This window comes from Salmo trutta, chromosome 15 (genome assembly GCF_901001165.1).
Source record: "Salmo trutta chromosome 15, fSalTru1.1, whole genome shotgun sequence".
In the NCBI taxonomy this organism is placed as follows: domain Eukaryota; kingdom Metazoa; phylum Chordata; class Actinopteri; order Salmoniformes; family Salmonidae; genus Salmo; species Salmo trutta.
This window is the reverse complement of record NC_042971.1, coordinates 1,146,538-1,158,897: the sequence shown is the minus strand read 5'-3', so window position 1 is coordinate 1,158,897 and position 12,360 is coordinate 1,146,538. Positions and strand designations below refer to the sequence as shown.

General features: G+C 40.5%; 3 long non-coding RNA genes across 8 annotated transcripts; 1 reads left to right on the top strand and 2 right to left on the bottom strand.

Annotated features, from left to right (window-relative positions):
- Positions 1-4,217: 4,217 nt before the first annotated feature.
- LOC115148370 (uncharacterized) lies at positions 4,218-7,809 on the bottom strand. 4 transcript variants are annotated; one of them, XR_003866639.1, is made up of 4 exons: positions 7,030-7,809; positions 6,121-6,287; positions 5,326-6,022; positions 4,218-5,061 (listed from the first exon to the last, which is right to left on the bottom strand). It is a non-coding gene; the product is annotated as an uncharacterized LOC115148370 (long non-coding RNA). The 4 variants fall into 4 exon arrangements; XR_003866638.1 differs by having other exon boundaries at positions 6,121-7,177; positions 7,339-7,809; XR_003866637.1 differs by having other exon boundaries at positions 6,121-7,809.
- A 1,626-nt stretch (positions 7,810-9,435) lies between these two features.
- On the bottom strand, positions 9,436-10,608 carry LOC115148369 (uncharacterized). Its single transcript, XR_003866636.1, has 2 exons — positions 10,249-10,608; positions 9,436-10,031 (listed from the first exon to the last, which is right to left on the bottom strand). It is a non-coding gene; the product is annotated as an uncharacterized LOC115148369 (long non-coding RNA).
- Positions 10,609-10,620: 12 nt separating this feature from the next.
- LOC115148368 (uncharacterized) lies at positions 10,621-11,727 on the top strand. Of its 3 annotated transcripts, none has more exons than XR_003866633.1 (3): positions 10,621-10,740; positions 11,102-11,372; positions 11,637-11,727. It is a non-coding gene; the product is annotated as an uncharacterized LOC115148368 (long non-coding RNA). The 3 variants fall into 3 exon arrangements; XR_003866634.1 differs by having other exon boundaries at positions 10,644-10,804; XR_003866635.1 differs by having other exon boundaries at positions 10,644-10,810.
- Positions 11,728-12,360: the final 633 nt, after the last annotated feature.

Sequence of the window (12,360 nt, the reverse complement as noted above, 5' to 3'; positions counted from 1 at the left end):
CACACAATTAAATAATAAATCCTCACTCACACAGACAAACATGGCTTCATTATTGTTCACAGTTTATTATCATAGTTTCTCACAGATCCTGGCTTCCACTGTTAGAATGGCTGAGCGAGAGGAGGTGGGGCTTTCTTCATAGCCTGAGAGAGAGAGAGAGAGAGACATTCAGTTTAACTAGAGGGGCTGGGTGCGCCCCCTGTTGGCTGAACCCGGGTGGGAGGTTCCCCCTTAGCAAGCAATGGACCCCAGCACACCACTGAAGCCATTAATAACTATATTCAAAAACACACCTGGTAACCTGTTCAATCACCAGGCACACGGCTCAACATGGTTCAATGACAGAGAAAAAAAAATATGTCAAAATGAATAAAAAAATGATACAGCTGTCTTTAATAAGATCAAACTGAACTAACTGCTATCTTGAAATGTTGAAAAAGTGTTTTTAAATAGGCATCCTATCATTTGAAAATTTGTTGAAAGGCTAAGTGATTCTCCTCCTGAGAAGAAGCTGACAGTCTTCAAACAGAGCAAAAAAAGTGGTCCCAAACAATATGTCAAAATGAATAAAAAAATGATACAGCTGTCTTTAATAAGATCAAACTGAACTAACTGCTATCTTGAAATGTTGAAAAAGTGTTTTTAAATAGGCATCCTATCATTTGAAAATTAGTTGAAAGGCTAAGTGATTCTCCTCCTGACAAGAAGTTGACAGCCTTCAAACATAGTGCAAAAAAAGTGGGCGTGAACATAGAATATTTTTGGGTCAAAAAAAAGAATATACAGCTGTCTTTAATAAGATCAAACTGAACTAACTGCTATCTTGAAATGTTGAAAAAGTGTTTTTAAATAGCTCAGTCTTATCACTCAATATGAGTCAAAATCTGTCACTTCCAAGAGTGCTCATTTTGTCAAAAATTCAAAAATTAACAACTCACAGCTGTGTTAATAGACCCAACTCAAACATCTGCTATCTTGAAATGTCCAAAAAAGGTATTTAAATGGGCCTACCAGACATCTTGAGAGAAGACAAGGTCAGGGACTCCTGACTGACTCTCTGTCATGTTGAAATAGGTTCTCCTGTCTTACTTTCTGTCATGTTGAGATTGGTTAGTTCTTCTTGAGAGAACTAACCCAAAATTAGTCCAACTAAACCAAAATTAGTCGAAAGGCTAAGGGATTTTCTAAATAGCTCAGTCTTATCACTCAATATGAGTCAAAATCTGTCACTTCCAGGACTGCTCATTTTGTCAAAAATGAAAAAATGAAAAAAATAACAGCTCACAGCTGTGTTAATAGACCCAACTCAAACATCTGCTATCTTGAAATGTCCAAAAAAGGTATTTAAATGGGCCTACCAGACATCTTGAGAGAAGACAAGGTCAGGGACTCCTGACTGACTTTACTCTCCGTCATGTTGAAATATGACAAAAGCTCTAGGCTGTTTTTAACCACTTCCGGTTGTCACAGGAAGTTCTTACTCAACACATGTTGTCTTTGGGGTAGACATAAACAGAATCCTGAATAAGAAGTCTCTACCTTAATAATTGACTGAATGACACATGGTTGAGTTGCGTAATTTTCACTATCTGCAGGTGGCCATATGACAATAGCTCTAGGCTGTTTTTAACAACTTCCGGTTGTCACAGGAAGCTCTTGCTTCACACACGTTGTCTTTGGGGTAGTCTCAGTCCTGTCTGATGCTGTCTGGCCAGTGAAACAGTCTGTCTCAGTCCTGTCTGATGCTGTCCGGTAAGTGAAACAGTCTGTCTCAGTCCTGTCTGATGCTGTCCGGTCAGTGAAACAGTCTGTCTCAGTCCTGTCTGATGCTGTCCGGTCAGTGAAACAGTCTGTCTCAGTCCTGTCTGATGCTGTCCGGTCAGTGAAACAGTCTGTCTCAGTCCTGTCTGATGCTGTCTAGACAGTGAAACAGTCTGTCTCAGTCCTGTCTGATGCTGTCTGGACATAAAGAGTATAACATTGTTGCTGCCCGTAGCGTTGAAGGCAAGGGAAGCCAGTGAGCATTTGGCTTCCTTTGATTGTGTTGGCTGTGCTAGCTGTGTTAGCTGTGCTAGCTGTGTTAGCAGTGTTAGCTGTGCTAGCTGTGTTAGCTGTGCTAGCTGCATTAGCTGTGCTAGCTGTGTTAGATGTGCTAATCCAAATTTATGGTTTTAAAAAAGGGCAAAATTAAAGACAGATCGTAACTGTAGGTGCTGAACTCTCTGTGTCGTTTTAAAGCAATAGTCGTTTTGTCGTCCCTAAAATGTCTGAAACATATATTTTGCTTTGACCGTGCTGCAGGTCACCTAACTGTTTGGTTACATGCAATAAGCTTTGTGTGGACTTCACCGGACAGCGGTTGCTCTCTGGTTTTGAGATGAAAACAAATGTCTAGTTTAATTTATTCTGCCACTGTGTCTAGTAGTAGTACCATCAACAGACAGCAGGGGGCAGTAGAACCTGTCTTCACAGTGGAAAGGCAGACACAGTGGATTCATTTGTCTTTAATAAGATCAAACTGAACTAACTGCTATCTTGAAATGTTGAAAAAGTGTTTTTAAATAGGCATCCTATCATTTGAAAATTAGTTGAAAGGCTAAGTGATTCTCCTCCTGAGAAGAAGCTGACAGCCTTCAAACATAGCAAAAAAAGTGGTCCCAAACAATATGTCAAAATGAATAAAAAAATGATACAGCTGTCTTTAATAAGATCAAACTGAACTAACTGCTATCTTGAAATGTGGAAAAAGTGTTTTTAAATAGGCATCCTATCATTTGAAAATTAGTTGAAAGGCTAAGTGATTCTCCTCCTGACAAGAATTTGACAGCCTTCAAACATAGTGCAAAAAAAGTGGGCGTCAATCATATTTGTGAACATAATCCCTAGCTGTGTATTGCCGCTTTCCATGTTGTCTGTAGCTTGTGAGGTGTGGAAACACTGTTGCTTTAATGGATTTTGTCTTGTTGCTTTTTCTTCTATGTTGCTCTGTCTGTATGCTACGTCTTGCTTGTCCTATGTTGCTCTGCGTGTGCTCACTGCTCAATGATTGTCTATTTGTAATTGTTTTTTAATAACCTGCCCAGGGACTGCGGTTGAAAATTAGCCGGCTGGCTAACTGGCTTAACTGAAACGTTGATAAATGTGCACTGTCCCTGTAAAAATAAAATAAACAGAAACCAACGTTGAGTTGAGGTGCAACCAAAAACTTGAATGATCATAGAAAAGGAAAAAGCGCAACTCTTGCTCACTATAAAAAATACATTGCTTTATTCAAGCAAGGTTAAAAGATTAACGTTTCGGCCTAGTCTATGACGATATGCAAGTTGTGTTTGCCCAGGAAAAGGGAGACCCAGACTCACCCTGGTTCTTGAGGGTTGAAGACAGCGAAAAAGTATCATTAAGTAAATGGGACTTTTCAATTCTTGAATACAAATCTTTAATGAACATGAATTTAAATACAATTGACTTGAGGATCAGAGCATGCAGGCTGACTGGCTAGCCCTGAAGGCCCTCTGCCTCTACCTCTGTGTGGTTCATAGGCACTCACATAGGCACTCACACAAAACAATATCCCACATCGCAGGTGGGACAAAAAGGACACACTAAGTATGATCCCCAATAAGAGGTAACGATTATCAGCTGCCTCCAATTGGGAACCATATACACACACCAACATAGAAATATAATACCTAGAAACCCCCCTAGTCACGCCCTGACCTAAAACACCATAGAGAACCCCGAGGGCTCTCTATGGTCAGGGCGTGACACAAGCTGAATATTGAATATAACTGTGATTTCTGTGGAATGGAAAAGGAGACCATTTTTGCATTTGTTTTTTACCTGTATTTATAGCAGAATGTTTTGGATTGACATACAGAATTTTGTTACAAAATAAATTGGGCCGGTTGTACTATTTAATGGTTTTGATATAATGATTTATTTCAGAAATTCTGACGGATAAAGATGTAGCATATTTAATTCAACTGCTAATAATACTAGGTACATTTCATATTCACAAATGCCAATGGCCTAATTCAAAACCTAACTTTTTTCACTTTATAAATGAGTTTAAACAATATGGCATCACTAACTATAATGAAAAACAAAAAGGCAATTAAAACTTGTAGTCTTAATGAATATGATTTGTTTGTTTAGGATTCCTGGCAATGTAAATAGTTTGTTAGTACGCTTGTTTGCATGTGACTATTCTTCTTTTGTTTGATGATATTTGTTAATAAAGAAAAGTAAAAAAGAGTGCCCTGTAAAAGTTGAAGTCATATTGAACAACTACCAGAGAGAACCTTCTCTACATAGGAATTGCATACCATATTTTTTCCCATACATCAAAATAATACTTTATTGTCAATCAGCAATTACTTACTTAGATAAGGCCTCAACAAGGCCCCAGTTAATGGTTGAAAATAACTTATGTCAGTGCCAATGAGTTACACTGAGTGTTAAAATATTAAGATCACCTGCTCTTTCCATGACATATGCTGACCAGGTGAATCCAGGTTAACGCTATAATCCCTTATGGATGTCACTAGTTAAATCCACTTAAATAAGTATAGATAAAGAGGAGGAGAAAGGTTTAAAAAAATATTGTAAGGCTTGAGACAATTGAGACATGGATTGTGTATGTGTGCCATTTAAAGGGTGAATGGGCAAGACAAAATATTTACATGCCTTTCAACGGGGCATGGTTGTATGTGCCAGGGGTACCAGTTTGTGTCAAGAACTGCAATGCTGCTGGGTTTTTTACGCTCAACAGTTTCCCGTGTGTATGAAGAATGGTTCACCACTCAAAAGACAATTTGACACAACTGTGGGAAGCATTGGAGTCAACATGGGCCAGCATCCCTGTGAATGTGTTGTACACTCAGTACATTAATAGTATTGGTACCGTGTTCTTGCCGTAACCTGTAAAGCTGGAGCAGCCTGCGAGGCAGGGGGAGGTGTAGGTGATGCCATTGTCTGAACACACAGGGTCCCACTCCCCAGCCAAGCAGGAGCAGTCTCTGTTACACTCTGACAACAGGCTGCCATCGTACACCAGGGGACCTGGGGGACAGAGAAAATGGCTGGTAATAATGATGTTTAAATAATTGTGTCTGAACTATCATTGACATAGGCACAGTGACAAAACAGCCAGGAATCCTGGCTCAGTAACAACCATACTGTATATTCCCACAAGAGGGAGCCCAGGAAGAGGCCCATGTGTGTTTTGGTCTAACTCTCCCTCATATTCCACTGATCAAAACTTTTGTTTTTATCAACCCACACACCCCCCAACCAACCAACCAACCAATCAGATGTCATATTTACCCGTTGTAGGACACGGTCAGACCAGCCACCTTAACGTTGTCACACTTAGCGCCAGACTGCAGAAGGAGGCCATGAAGGAGGTGACGAAAGACAGCTGGGCTCCAGACACAACGCCAAGCTTATACCTCTTCATCAGTAGACCTCCCAGGAATATCCCCACCGCACCCACAGGCAGGTTCACCTCACCTGGAAAAGTTATACTCACACGTCTTTAGTGCTGCCAGTGTGCTGGAGTTTCATTTCCACTCATGTTCAACAAACCTACAGGGGATGGGAGAAAACAAAAAAAATTGAATTTAATGCCATTCAACATCAATACTGACAGGATGGAACATTTCAGTTGGAGCATGTCCATGTTTCTATGGCTTCGTTAAGACAGGCAGCCCAATTCAGTAGTTTTTTGAGTAATTGGTATTTTGACCAATCAGATATGCTCTGAAAAAGAGCTGATGCGAAAATATGTAATGTGATTGGTCAAAAGATCAATTAGTGGAAAAAATATCATAATTGGGCTGCCTGTCTAAACGCATCCCTTGTCTCTCTGTCTCTGACCCAAACCTCAGTCCTTGCATCGATTACAGAGGGCTGAAAAGGATTACGATCAAGAATCGTTACCCCCTACCCGATGTCCGCCACCTTGGAGTTGGCCCTAGGAGCCCAATTCTTCACCAAACTGGACCTCCGCAACGCTTAAAATCTGGTGAGAATCAGGGAGGGAGATGAGTGGAAAACTGCCTTTAACACCCCTAGTGGTCACTGAGTATTTAGTCATGACCTTCGGAATATCGAACTCACCGGCATTTTTTCAAGCATTGATCAATGACACTCTTAGGGATATGTTGAATGGGTTCGTCTTTGTTTACCTCGACGACATCCTGATCTTCTTTTAGTGTGTGTTTGTCCGTGTGTATGTGCATGCGTGGATGCGTGTGCAGACAGAGTGCATGTGTAGCTGAGGTGGCCTGCAAAAGTAAAAAGAACGGACACAAGTTTACGTCTGCAAAGTTCTGGCGCTTTCTTTATTCTGAAGAATGTTTTTTTCCTCTTGTTCAATTGTCTATTTTCTTGTTAGTACTTTGAAAATATTCACATCAAACAAGTGCACATTTTAAATTACACAACATAAATGCACTTTACCTAAAGCACAACTCAAAAATGTTCCACAAATAACCCTGTCTTAGTGTATGGTTTCACATGAAAACCACAATGTATTTCACATTCATACAATAGAAACACCTATATATGAAAACATAACTGAATGTTTTTCTATATACCGCTACCTCTATAGAAAACTGACAACAATACATTCAGCTTTAAGATAGTGGCACCTCCAGAAAATCGTCTCTCTCTCACTGTATGCACTAAAAGTCACAATTTTACACAAAAAAACAATAACATGTAAAACCAACTCAGAAATCCCTAACAAATGGATTCTTTATAAAAAAAATCTCCTAGACAAAATCCAGTACAAGTAAGCTACTCAGTAAACATAGTCTCTGTGACTCGTAAATCGTTTTTTACCTCAGCTAGCATCAAGCTAACATATACTCTCACTCAATGTAAATCACGTTCTTCTCTCACTCAGTTCGACACAAAGCCAAAACAAAACCTTTCCTAACGTGATAATACCTTGACAGAGTTGTTAAATAGCATGTTATTACATATTGTGTATATATTTGAACGTTTGGAAGTTCTGTTACATACCTGTAATAGTAAAAAGAACAGACCCAGTTTAGCTCAGTAAAGTTCTGATCCTTATTCAGCAGAATGGTGAGCGCTTGGCCTGAACTTGCTGTTTCTCCTGCTACAACAGTGCAACAGCGCCATCTATTGGCCTGATGGACTGCTAACGCTAAAGTATTTAGAAAATGCAATTTAGATTAATTAAGACAAATACATAAACAAATTGGGGGAGAAATGAATAATAAAAGAGTGTCCGTTTTTAGTGACTTTGTTTTCAACCCATTACACAAGCACAATCGTACATGTGCATTTTAAAGCATTATTAAGAACCTTGAGTGTGGAACTGCAGGGCGTTTGTTGGCCTGCTTGTCAGGGACACACAGTTCCTGTTGGCTGGTCAGCTTCGCTCTGTCCTCTGCTGAATCACCCATCCTATCCAGTCAGATACGCAAAAACCACATCAATTTCACATGTGAACACGGGAAGTGTTCCAAAAACATGTTTTCATGTATTCTTCACATAAAATGTAAGTTGAAATCATGTGGTTTTTCTGTCAGGGCAGGAATATAAGATGCATTTTCATGTTATGTTTGATGTTGCATGATCTTGAAAATGCAATGTTCTTTGAGGTTCTTCCATTTGCTTTTCCATGTATTTCCATGTATTTTCCATTTTACATTCCCTCAGTCCTTTTCACTTTCCTTGGCAAAATCAAATCAAATCAAATGTATTTATTTAGTCCTTCTTACATCAGCTGATATCTCAAAGTGCTGCACAGAAACCCAGCCTAAAACCCCAAACAGCATCGGTAGCCCTGCCCCCTGGTAAACAGCGTATGATCGCTGGATGATTCGTTTTAAGTCTAATACTACAGGTAATGGAGAATGGAGTCGCCAATGACTAGGGTTTTCAATTTGTCAGAGCTAATGCTGGGAGCCTTCGGCGTCTCAGACCCCGTAACGGGAGGAGTAGAGACCTGAGAAAGCTCAGACCCCGTAACGGGAGGAGTAGAGACCAGAGAAGGCTCGGCCTCAGACTCCGACTCGCTGCTTAATGGGGAGAACTGGTTGAAAGTTTCTGTCGGCTTTAATCGCTGCCAAAAGTGATTCTAACGTGTATTGTGAATACTTATGTAAATTAGATATTTCTGTATTTCATTTTCAATACATTTGAGAAAAAACCTTTTCACTTTGTCATTATGGGGTATTGTCTGTAGCTGGGTGAGATGATAAAAAAACTATAATTTAATCCATTTGGAATTCAGGCAGTAAGAAAACAAAATGCGGAATAAGTTAAGGGGTATGAACACTTTCTGAAGGCACTGTATATCTGCAAGAAAGTGATAAATGAGCAACTCTTTGAAAGGGGGTCATATAAACATTGCCTTATTTTTAAAAAAAAATTGCTATCATGCTATAATCGGCATAGTTTCTCAGGCCAAATCTTCATTCTGTAAAATAAAGTAAAATACACGCTACAGGGAATGCAAAAAAAAATGGCTTCTGCAAAGCACATATACATTGTCCAATCAACATCCACACATTGATTTCATTCTTCGGGTCTTCATTCAAACACAAACACTCTTGGAATAACATGCTCTTTCAGTGTCTTGTTGCAGGTTGTGCAATGTTCAAAAGCGTGTGAGAGATTAGCATGAATGTGTGTGTATGTCTGAGGGGTCAAGTTTGGATGGTCGTACATATGCAAATAGACTAGATTGTATATTTCAGGACCATGGACAGCAGCGATATCGGCATAGTGATATCTGTCATCCAGCACCACATGACAGTAAACAGCGGCCATCTCATGTGAAGTTGGCACTGGGGAAATCCCATGTAATGAGAAACGAGGCCTAGGAGGCAAAAAGACTGAAGGAGAAGATTCCCACAGGAACTCTATGCTAAACTGTTCTGCCACATTCATTTCAAATGTTACATCTTTCGAATTGTAAATAATAGGGAATACATCTGCAAAAAATTGAAACTGACTATTCAAACTACACTGTACAGCTTTAGTGTGACTGTGCATCAAAGGTACATCTGTAAACAATTCCGTTCTCAGATGTCTGTTTAATGTGAGAAACAAAATGAAAAACAACTGTTAGACCATTACAATGCGGACTGTCATGCATTTTTAGTATTACCAACAAGACAACGAAGTGATACGTGCCATGGACACTTATAACGGATACTTTCCCAACACCAAAAGTTCCCACGCTGAGCGATATTGTTTACTACACTATTATGCATACAATCCAAGTCATACGTTTATTGTCATTCATACTCTTATTTGTAACCGAATATCTTTGCAAAAGTGTTCATTGTGTCAATTCAGAGCTCGGAAATATTGGAATAATGTGCTTAAGGGGACTGACACTCAACGCGCACAACAGGATAACACAACTACCACATTTTCAATTGACAATCATTTTTTTTAAATGGATGTGGTCAATAGATTTGTATAGGCACATATAAACAATGTATTTAACTTGTAAACCAAGGTTGGATTGGTAGGTCTAAGCAACATGCACCTGGATAATCACGTCATGAATCGGGACGGGCTCCTACGTCCTCATATACACATTATGACATAATAAAGAGCTTAATCTTTCACGAAATAAAGACATAGAAGCATACCCAATTATACAGGTTCTACACATTCCATTTCTCCATGGCAATAGAATGTAAACATTCTATTTTGCGCAAAACATCGCCTGCAACTCAATTCTAAGTGCAGCATATTGGACGACTCCACAGTCATTGATCATTCGCGACTTTAAGTCATTCTTGTTATCTCTAGAGCATCCCGTATATCTATAGTGCTGTATTTCTTCCCCATCTTACCATGGATAGGGTTTGGTGCATTCCGGAGTTCACTTATGGTCCCACAAAGGTAATCTTAGGAGAAATTAATTTTAGCATAGTGTAAATGCCTGTGCATAATGTGCATAACAAAGCATCATTATTTTCATTATCTTCAAAGGAATTCTGTAGAAGCAGCCTTTATTTTCAGACTCTGCAGGCCTGCTGGGAGGAAACATATTACAACAAACAGGTAAGATTCATCCCACAAAAACATAAACAGAAAGAGAGTTGTCTTTCAAGACAGTTTAGAGAAGTTGGTCATAAGAGTTCTTAATATCACTTGCAAATTGTCAGGCATGAGTAGTTGTGAAATGTTGCGAGAGGCCCTTCTGAAAGCACATGATATGGTATTTCGTGGCATGGTCTCACACCTTACCTCATCTTGCAGAAGAAGCTCATGGTCCATTATCTGCTGCTCCAGAGTCAAGGCCAGGTCCCGCCCCATGTCACCACGGAGCACATGAGCAACTGGCTGGTGTCTCAGGGCAAAAAATCCCTTAGGGAGAGGTGAGCACCACGTCAGCACTCACCTTCACTGCCATTCCCTGCCACCAGCAGCACTAAAGGAGGTGTGGGTAAAATAAACAACAGAAAAATCACAAGCCAGGAAAGTTGAATTGCTCTGTGTTTTATTTGAAGGGTGTGGAAGGAAACCCTGGAGGAGGGAAACGACCTCGCTCGGCTGGTAAGAGAATGAGAGTTAGAGACATACTACAAGTTAGTGAGCTCTTTACTAGCCTTTAGGGGTGTTAAAGGCAGTTTTCCACTCATCTCCCTCCCTGATTCTCACCAGATTTTAAGCGTTGCGGAGGTCCAGTTTGGTGAAGAATTGGGCTCCTAGGGCCAACTCCAAGGTGGCGGACATCGGGTAGGGGGTAACGATTCTTGATCGTAATCCTTTTCAGCCCTCTGTAATCGATGCAAGGACTGAGGTTTGGGTCAGAGACAGAGAGACAAGGGATGCGTTTAGACAGGCAGCCCAATTATGATATTTTTTCCACTAATTGATCTTTTGACCAATCACATTACATATTTTCGCATCAGCTCTTTTTCAGAGCATATCTGATTGGTCAAAATACCAATTACTCAAAAAACTACTGAATTGGGCTGCCTGTCTTAACGAAGCCATAGAAACATGGACATGCTCCAACTGAAATGTTCCATCCTGTCAGTATTGATGTTGAATGGCATTAAATTCTATTTTTTTGGTTTTCTCCCATCCCCTGTAGGTTTGTTGAACATGAGTGGAAATGAAACTCCAGCACACTGGCAGCACTAAAGACGTGTGAGTATAACTTTTCCAGGTGAGGTGAACCTGCCTGTGGGTGCGGTGGGGATATTCCTGGGAGGTCTACTGATGAAGAGGTATAAGCTTGGCGTTGTGTCTGGAGCCCAGCTGTCTTTCGTCACCTCCTTCATGGCCTACCACCTCCTCCTTCTGCAGTCTGGCGCTAAGTGTGACAACGTTAAGGTGGCTGGTCTGACCGTGTCCTACAACGGGTAAATATGACATCTGATTGGTTGGTTGGTTGGTTGGGGGGTGTGTGGGTTGATAAAAACAAAAGTTTTGATCAGTGGAATATGAGGGAGAGTTAGACCAAAACACACATGGGCCTCTTCCTGGGCTCCCTCTTGTGGGAATATACAGTATGGTTGTTACTGAGCCAGGATTCCTGGCTGTTTTGTCACTGTGCCTATGTCAATGATAGTTCAGACACAATTATTTAAACATCATTATTACCAGCCATTTTCTCTGTCCCCCAGGTCCCCTGGTGTACGATGGCAGCCTGTTGTCAGAGTGTAACAGAGACTGCTCCTGCTTGGCTGGGGAGTGGGACCCTGTGTGTTCAGACAATGGCATCACCTACACCTCCCCCTGCCTCGCAGGCTGCTCCAGCTTTACAGGTTACGGCAAGAACACGGTACCAATACTATTAATGTACTGAGTGTACAACACATTCACAGGGATGCTGGCCCATGTTGACTCCAATGCTTCCCACAGTTGTGTCAAATTGTCTTTTGAGTGGTGAACCATTCTTCATACACACGGGAAACTGTTGAGCGTAAAAAACCCAGCAGCATTGCAGTTCTTGACACAAACTGGTACCCCTGGCACATACAACCATGCCCCGTTGAAAGGCATGTAAATATTTTGTCTTGCCCATTCACCCTTTAAATGGCACACATACACAATCCATGTCTCAATTGTCTCAAGCCTTACAATATTTTTTTAAACCTTTCTCCTCCTCTTTATCTATACTTATTTAAGTGGATTTAACTAGTGACATCCATAAGGGATTATAGCGTTAACCTGGATTCACCTTGTCAGCATATGTCATGGAAAGAGCAGGTGATCTTAATATTTTATACACTCAGTGTAACTCATTGGCACTGACATAAGTTATTTTCAACCATTAACTGGGGCCTTGTTGAGGCCTTATCTAAGTAAGTAATTGCTGATTGACAATAAAGTATTATTTTGATGTAT